Here is a 7,838-nt window from a genome sequence, read left to right on the forward strand (position 1 = left end):
GTCTCGTCACCGGTTTCGTGGGGAAAAGGGGTCAATTTTCATTGCTTCCCCCCCGCTTTTTCGTTACAGGTGTACAGCACACACACACCCCCCCCCAACCACCCTTCATTTAAACAGCTCAGGCAGGAAATTTTGCGAAAAAAGTTACCATTTGCAAAACGTATCACTTTAGTTACCGCTATAAGTGTAATGTAATAAGCCGTGAACGTGCTTGTTTGGAAACACAAGCGGTTGAGCCAAAAGTGAAGCTGAACATAAAGAAAAGCGCAGCCCGCTTTTTAATCCAAACACTAGTGTTTAATAGAAACACTAACGCAAACAAGTATATTGTAAAAAAAAAAATCAAAACATTTTAAAAAAATTTTAAAAATTTAAAATTAAAAAATAAAAATAAAAATAAAAAAATAAAAAATAAAAAATAAAAAATAAAAATAAAAATAAAAATAAAAATAAAAATAAAAAATTTTAAATTTTTAAAAAATTAAAAATTTTAAAAAATAAAACAAACAAACCCCCACATCTTTTCTTCCCAAGTTTGCAGTCACATTGGTAGCCTGGCAGAGAACCTGTTTGTGTTGTATTTGTTTTAGGCTGATAGTTTCTACTTAGGGTGATGTACTCGGATAGGAATCGAACCTCAGGGATGGCGCTAGGGTCGGCACAAGGATGTGACACCGCGTCACAAGGGTAGGGTGGCGCTGCCTGCGGTCACTGCTCCGGAGTGGCTGGTAAGGTTTGGCAGATGGCAGCCAGCAGGCCCACAGTCTTCCCAGGGGACCAATTCCCTTCTATCGCATGAACTGCCATCACCCTGGGCTGACCATATCTCCAATGGGAGATATGGTCAGCCACCATCATCGGCACAAATCTTCTGCCCTGTAAGGGTTTCCCTGGGGAATGATTTCATCCTTTTTACCGTATTGGAACTGTTTCCCTTTTCTGTAAGCAAAATAAGTAGAAGTACATCTTATTCTACACTCCTCCTTCCTACTAACTCAAAACTTAAGAGTCTGCCTCCAGGATCTGCCGCATTTTCTTTTTGTCAGCAGTAGGCTAGGAAGACAAATTAATGTTTAATCGAATTATAAAATCAAGAACTATTCGTGCTAAATTGCAAAACCAAGAGCTGTTTGTGCTAAAAATGAAAGTATTAAGTCAGAACACTGAAGTTAATGGTCATAAGGTTCATTAATTGCTTGAGCAAAAGCTTGCAACCCAGCTTTCGAGGTTTGGTTCTTATTTACTCTGCTGCTGAGTAGCTCCTGGGGAAGCAACTCCACTCATCCATCACGCCCCGCAAATCTCTGAGCGATGATATCGGAGCAAAGGGAATATTTTGTTAACCGCCTACTCCAAAACAAGGCTGTTTTTAGCTGTGCAGCTCCTGACTGAGCACCTAGCAGATCAAGTTCTTCTTTGGGGTTATCTTAGTGCAATTATTTTAGGATTAATTTCCTCCAGTCTTTTTCAAGCAACACTATCTGGAAAATGTTCTTCAAGCTCAAACACCCTTTCTAACTGTTTGTCACAGCCGTTTATAAGAACTGCAAAACAACAGCTTGACAATCCAGGGAAAGTTTAGTTTTATTTCACACATCACACCACCCCCTGATCTTTTTTAACTCGATATTTAGATGTTATGAAACCAGCTCTGGATCTCAAAAGGAACAGTTTCAAACGTTACACTCGGTATAACTCATGGATGTCCCGAGTGTCTACTTCAATCCCTTCAGATGTACGATTTTAGGAAATCTCATGCAGTAATAAAGTTAAAGATACATAGCAGAATCCTGCATATTTAAGAGTCAAATTTTCACTTTAAAATTCTTGAGCATTCTTTTTAATATCAGAAAGGTGATATTAAACTTGTCTTTTAACCCTGCCGTACTGCTTGGAGTTGCAGGAGCAACAGCACCTTGATGGGCAGTCGCTTTGGCAGTGGTTACCCCAAGCTGAGCCAGTCCGTTGAATAAAGCACCCTGTGACAACTTGCTCTGTGACCACCAAGCGCAATTCTGACCCTCTGTCTCTCAAGATCCCAGTGTTTGGTATGAAAGGCTACAGCTCCACAGTTAGCCAAAGCATGAACCAGTAGATCATAACCCTTTAACCTCTAAAATGCCATACTACCATTTATTCCCCTGAAGAGAATTATAAATAAACTGTGAGCTTCATAGCTCTCCATATAATTTGAGTCCCTGGCACATCCTGATTATTATCACATTTACTCTTTCTGACATTTGCTAAAGCTTCTTTGTCCCCTTCTGAGAACTTATAAATCACATGCCGCATAGGATCCAGATCGTTGATTTCCTGGAGCAATAACGTGGCTTGCAGTTCACAAAAAAAAAGGTTCTCTGGGCAGGGGTGGGTATTTTAGACCAAGGCTTCCCTCTGCTGGATCTGTGCGCAGTCACAGCTCTGCCTGCGCTGGAGGGACCGGCCCAAACCCTCCGCCTCCAGCTCAGGCAAGACCCCTTCGGCTCCTTCCAGACAACTTTGGACAGGAAGAAACTAGCAAAGGTCTTCTTAATTTATCAAATGAATATGATAATCATACAAGTTTAATCCGGCATCAACCAGACAGGGTTATCAATTTAGTTTCTGCTCAAGATGGGTGTATCTCAAAGCTGCAGATATTGCTAAAAATTGGGAATCTTAGGGTCTGGCATTTCATATTCACTCCAAAACCCTGACACGTTAACTCTTGAGCTACACTGAAGTAGTTCAGAGTAGGAGATGGCTTGATGCACGTCAGTGAAAAAGCATAAGGATCGTGGGGTACCTGAAGAACCCCACCACACATAGGCCATCCCACAAAGCACAGGACGCTTGAGAAGACAGCACGTTCCTTTTCTTTCTCTGTTCTGTGCTGCTCCCTGCTCTCTGTGCCTACCTGCGAGGAAGTGAGTGCAAAGTGACAGCACCATGTTAGCACTATTTTTTTGGGCCATTATGGTGCAGACAGCCCCAAAACCCCCAGAAATGTACAGTATATAGGGTTGCTAGCACGAACCTCAGCTTGCAGACAACGGATATCTATAGATCTGTTGTCTGTGAAGACCTTCTCTACACAGCCCGTGCTGATTTTAATTGACAACTCGTGTCAACCAGAGCCTCATGTCAGATAAAATTAAGTCAATATTTAAAACCACCTTTTACACAGACCAACAGGCACTTCTTTGTAGAGTGTATATATAGGGCAGCACAAAAAAAAACAAACTATTTTTTTTAGAGATAGGCCATACTTTTTGTCATTCTAATGGAAACCAAAAAAGTGCTACAGTGAATTTTAATTGAGTGCTACACTTCCTATCTGGCCATCTGTTCCAAATGACTGGCAATAACCAGAGCATGACATTTTACAGGGGGGTTTAATGGAAATTACCATATTCAGACACAGCTGCCTTGTGTTCAAGTCATACAGTTGTTGGAATACTGTCCACAACAGAGGGAGGGGGAGTGTTAAGAGGAAGGGGAGAGAGAATTGCTGAGATGAATGAGTAAGACTGTGCTTAATTCTTGTTCTCCACAAGGAAAGGAACTGGTTCCAGTGCAGTACTACATGTGCTCCTAACTCATTTGTACACAAATGACTGAAAAACATAATTAAGCATTTTGCTGAACAAAGATTCCATTCACACACTCTGCTGAATGAAGGCTTTTGGTGAACTTCAAAACACAGGAAGATGACAAATAAGCTAAAGATGGGGGAAGAGGAGTAGAAAATACAGATATAATCCTAAAAGAATATTCCCAGTCAGAGAAATTTACTTTGAATAGGGAGACAGAGACTTTCCACAGAAAAACTGTGAAAAGATTGGATCAAAGTGGTACTCAATGTTAAAAGCTAGTACAGGTAACAGTGCTGAAAGCTATACCGAGGTTAACTGGAATAAACCTTCACTAGAAAACAGGAAAACAGGTGATTACACAGTAGGTGGTTCCTGATTTCTGTTCAGAACAAAGCATGTGCTAAGCACGCTGAAAGAGATCATATAAGAAACATTTCTCACGGAAAAAATGTTTTCAAAGAGGAGAGGAGAGGAAATGTTTGGAGAGGAAATGAAAGGCTTGAGTGAAGAATAAACCCGCATGTCAGGATCAAGGAGACGTCCTGAGTAAAAGCAATAGGGAAAGCAAATAAAAAAAACCAAACCAAACAGCATAAGGTGGCATAAGCATCACTTTTCTAAGCGGGATGTTTTCCAGTCATCATCAGGTTTTTAATTGCTGAAGAATAAGGATTACTCTCTGCTTCTTTTAGATAGTATTGCATTCTTGCCTCCTGTTGATCTTTGCATCTTATTCTTATTGACTAATTGTGAAGTCTTTGTCTGAGACTTTTCAATAAAACTTCTAAGGTGGACTTCAAGTAGACAGAGCAACTAAAGATGAGTATTTGTTTCTTAAGAGCTTTCAACACAAAATAAGTGTTTGTTGGCTCCAGTAACCCTACAGGCATTAACAGCTCACACATGACACTTAATACTGCATTACTAATAATTGATGCATCTGCTAGAATGCTACTAACAAAAAAAAAAAAATATAAATTTTAATGCTTTGGGATTCTGATACCATTCACTCCTGTTGTTTACAAATGCTTTGACTCCACTGTACAGTCCTAGTATAGCAACTACAAGTCATAAAAATGCAATTAAGAATCCAGCACTTGAAACTTTGTATCACATAATTTTCTGCAGAAAACACAATGAAACAGACTTCAATCTTATGCAGATCCTGGCTTCTCACAAGTGTCTTAGGTCTTTCTTTCACTTATGCTATCTTATTTTTAACAGTTCACTCACCTTACACAGAGGTGAAAGAATTTTACACCTAGTAAATATTTCATTAATGGCAGCCTCTGTTTGCTCAGCACTCTCAAAAAGTCTTGCATTTCTAGTCAATTCAGCACTCATCTGGAGACAACTTTGTGCTTGCTGTGGAGGTTACACACTAGAAATCAGAAGTCCTCCAGTAGGAAACTACTTGCTGTGTTGTTTTATGTAATCACTGTTGCTTTACTCCTTAGGCTGCAGACATGCAGCCCTGATTTCAGCTGAGACAGGTCAAGAGGGTCATCCCCTTCAAAAATCACCTCCTGTCGCTCATTATAGTCCCCAGCTGTTTTTTCGCCAGAGGTTGCTGCTTGCTCAGAACTGCAGTCTGGTTTATGTGGGATGTTGCTCCCCACTTCAGTGCTACCAAAATTAAACTGATCAGTTTAAATGCTTTTGGTTACAGGGCCTTTTTAAGCTGCATCATTTTGAAAAACCCAATTTGGGATCAACCAGTATAAGCTCTTTCTTATTTAACTCGCCCTTACCATAAAGCAGGATCTGCTCTGCATCTTGCAGACTCAGATCCTCAGGTAAATTCTTAGATCAAAAGACCAAAGGCAATTATTTTGTCTTCCAATATCTGTCCAGAAGGTGAAAATATCGGTTCTGTACTGCTTGGAGCCCCTACCAGCATAAATGTCACAGAAACACTTTCTGGTAGCTTGAGCAATCCATAATAAAAGATGCCACTGCTACATCTCAAGCAGAAATTTGCTTTCTTTTTTTTCTAGAGACCATGTGACAAATAAGACAAAAAGGTCTGTTATACCAAAGTATCTCTACCTAAATTTAAATACAAAGAAGGCACCTCTGGAAACTGTCAGAAAATACTTCCATTGTCATATCCATTTTAATTATTAATGGCTTGATTCCACAGGGGAAAAAAGCCATTTTTTTCCACAAGCGGTCACAACATAAAAATATATAATTTTATAAAGAAGTCAAAAATACAGAGGCATAATTTAAAATCAGTCTTGGCAGTATGAAAAATATCCAAACAAATGAGTATTAATTTGTTTATGGATATTGCTGAGAAATGCTAGAGTTATCCACCACCTGCTTCACTCTGCAGTTGCATTCAATTTTCTTGGAGATACACAAAATGTATGAGGTCATTTAAAATTGGAGTGCTCTCAGAACCTGCTAAGATTAGATCTTCAGAGGCAATAAAGCCAGTATAATCTGAACTCCAGGATCAAACTAATTGGCTATGCCGCGTTTTTTAAAATAGTGCCAAGCATATACCGTAGCTACTATCTGATAAGTAAATCAGCACAGTGCAGGCTGCCAGGCAAAGAGAAGAAAAAGTCATTATTTTTGAATGAGACTCAAACTAAATAATAAACGCATACAGCACAGCCTGATATGAGCCAAAACATATTTGGAATGTTTAATCCTAAAAAAATGTAGTTAGACACGAGTCATACAGCTCACCCCAAACGACTGAAAAGTCTCATGCATTTGTTTAATAGTGCATACTGTGAGTAATATAGGAAATTCTCACTGAAGTTTTTCCAGCTTCCTAGACTCCCTTGATGTAATCTGGTGTTAGTCACGCTGTGTGGGAGCAGTCCGATAGCCACATCCTCTTCCCCAAGCCAGATGCTGGCTAAACTCAGCCTTCAGGAATAAAGTTAGGCCTGCGAGATATTTGGGATGCATTTCTTCATTTGTATTATTGTATGCTGTATTTAAGATGGCACACTAATTTCTCAGAACACCTCTTTAATAAATATTTGCAAAAGACAAGATTCATACTATTTTTCTTAAGCAGGGCTTACAGCGACAACATGGCAGTCTGCTGTCCCATTGCTTTTGTGACCAGAAAAATGGGCTTTTATCCATCTCTGACAATAAACAAGATGGTGTCAAGGACACATATGTCCCATCAGTAATTTAGTATTTTTTCTTTAAAAAAAAAATCCTCAGGGCCCTAAATTCATATAAAAATTATAACACATATGCACCTTTTTGAACTGCCACATGTAAGGCTTTATTTTTATGACTTGCATAACACCACTTTGGAAAGTACTGGCTCTATCCCAAGGGAAAGCTGATCTAAATTTTATGTTTTTCATCTCTACTTTGATTTGACCAAGAAACAGGTTCATTAGAGTCTTATCTACTGCAGCCGGGGCAGAAAACTCCAATGAACAAAACAGAGCTGAAGTCAGCTGATTTTCTTCAGACAGTTAATAAGGTGACTTGTGCACCCAAGTTCTGCCAAATATTTTTCTCCTCTTCAATTGAACTGCCTCTCACTAATCTGTTTTGAAGTGTACAAATTCCTGACCACCATTCCTACTTCACAAATAAGATGGAGCTGGGTTATATGAAAAGAAATTATTAGCCTAGAAATGCACTAATTCTTTCTTCTAATGAATAAGAATGTGTTAACCAGTTAGACCAGCCATGCAAGACTTTTATCAAAAATTCAGGACACATTACTGTGCACTTATAAAATGAGTGAGAGGCTTCTAAACTGAAAGTCAGTATGAGATACTTGAGGTGCTTATAAAAAGCCAGAAAATGTTAATGTGGGTGCTGGGAAAATTACTTACTTTAAATATGGAAATAAATATTACTTCCAAGTATGAAAGGAAAATTTGAAAAAGCAAATACTTCACCATACCTAAATCTATTACTCTAGCTGAGTCCTGGGATTCAGGACCAATTTAACTTTATGAAAACTGTTGAATGCTGAATTCAAAAGACTCAACAACGGATTTAATCATTAGGCTCAGGTGTCAGTGTTCCTGTTTTCCCTGCTGTGCCAGAATTTGGAAAATCCTATTAAGTTAGCAATCTTTGAAACGGAAGTTTTGGCCCAGTGTGGCAAGGCTGAACTGCTCAATCGGTTTCTCTAACACTGTTGAGACAGGCCTCCTTCAAGACTTTCTGCCTGATATACAAAGTCAGTCTTTCCAGCTTAAAGCACAAAATGCGATTAAGTTAAAGAAATAGTCAATTTTGCGGGAGAACTTGAAAAAAAAAGCT

This window comes from Numenius arquata, chromosome 8 (genome assembly GCF_964106895.1).
Source record: "Numenius arquata chromosome 8, bNumArq3.hap1.1, whole genome shotgun sequence".
Lineage (NCBI taxonomy): Eukaryota > Metazoa > Chordata > Aves > Charadriiformes > Scolopacidae > Numenius > Numenius arquata.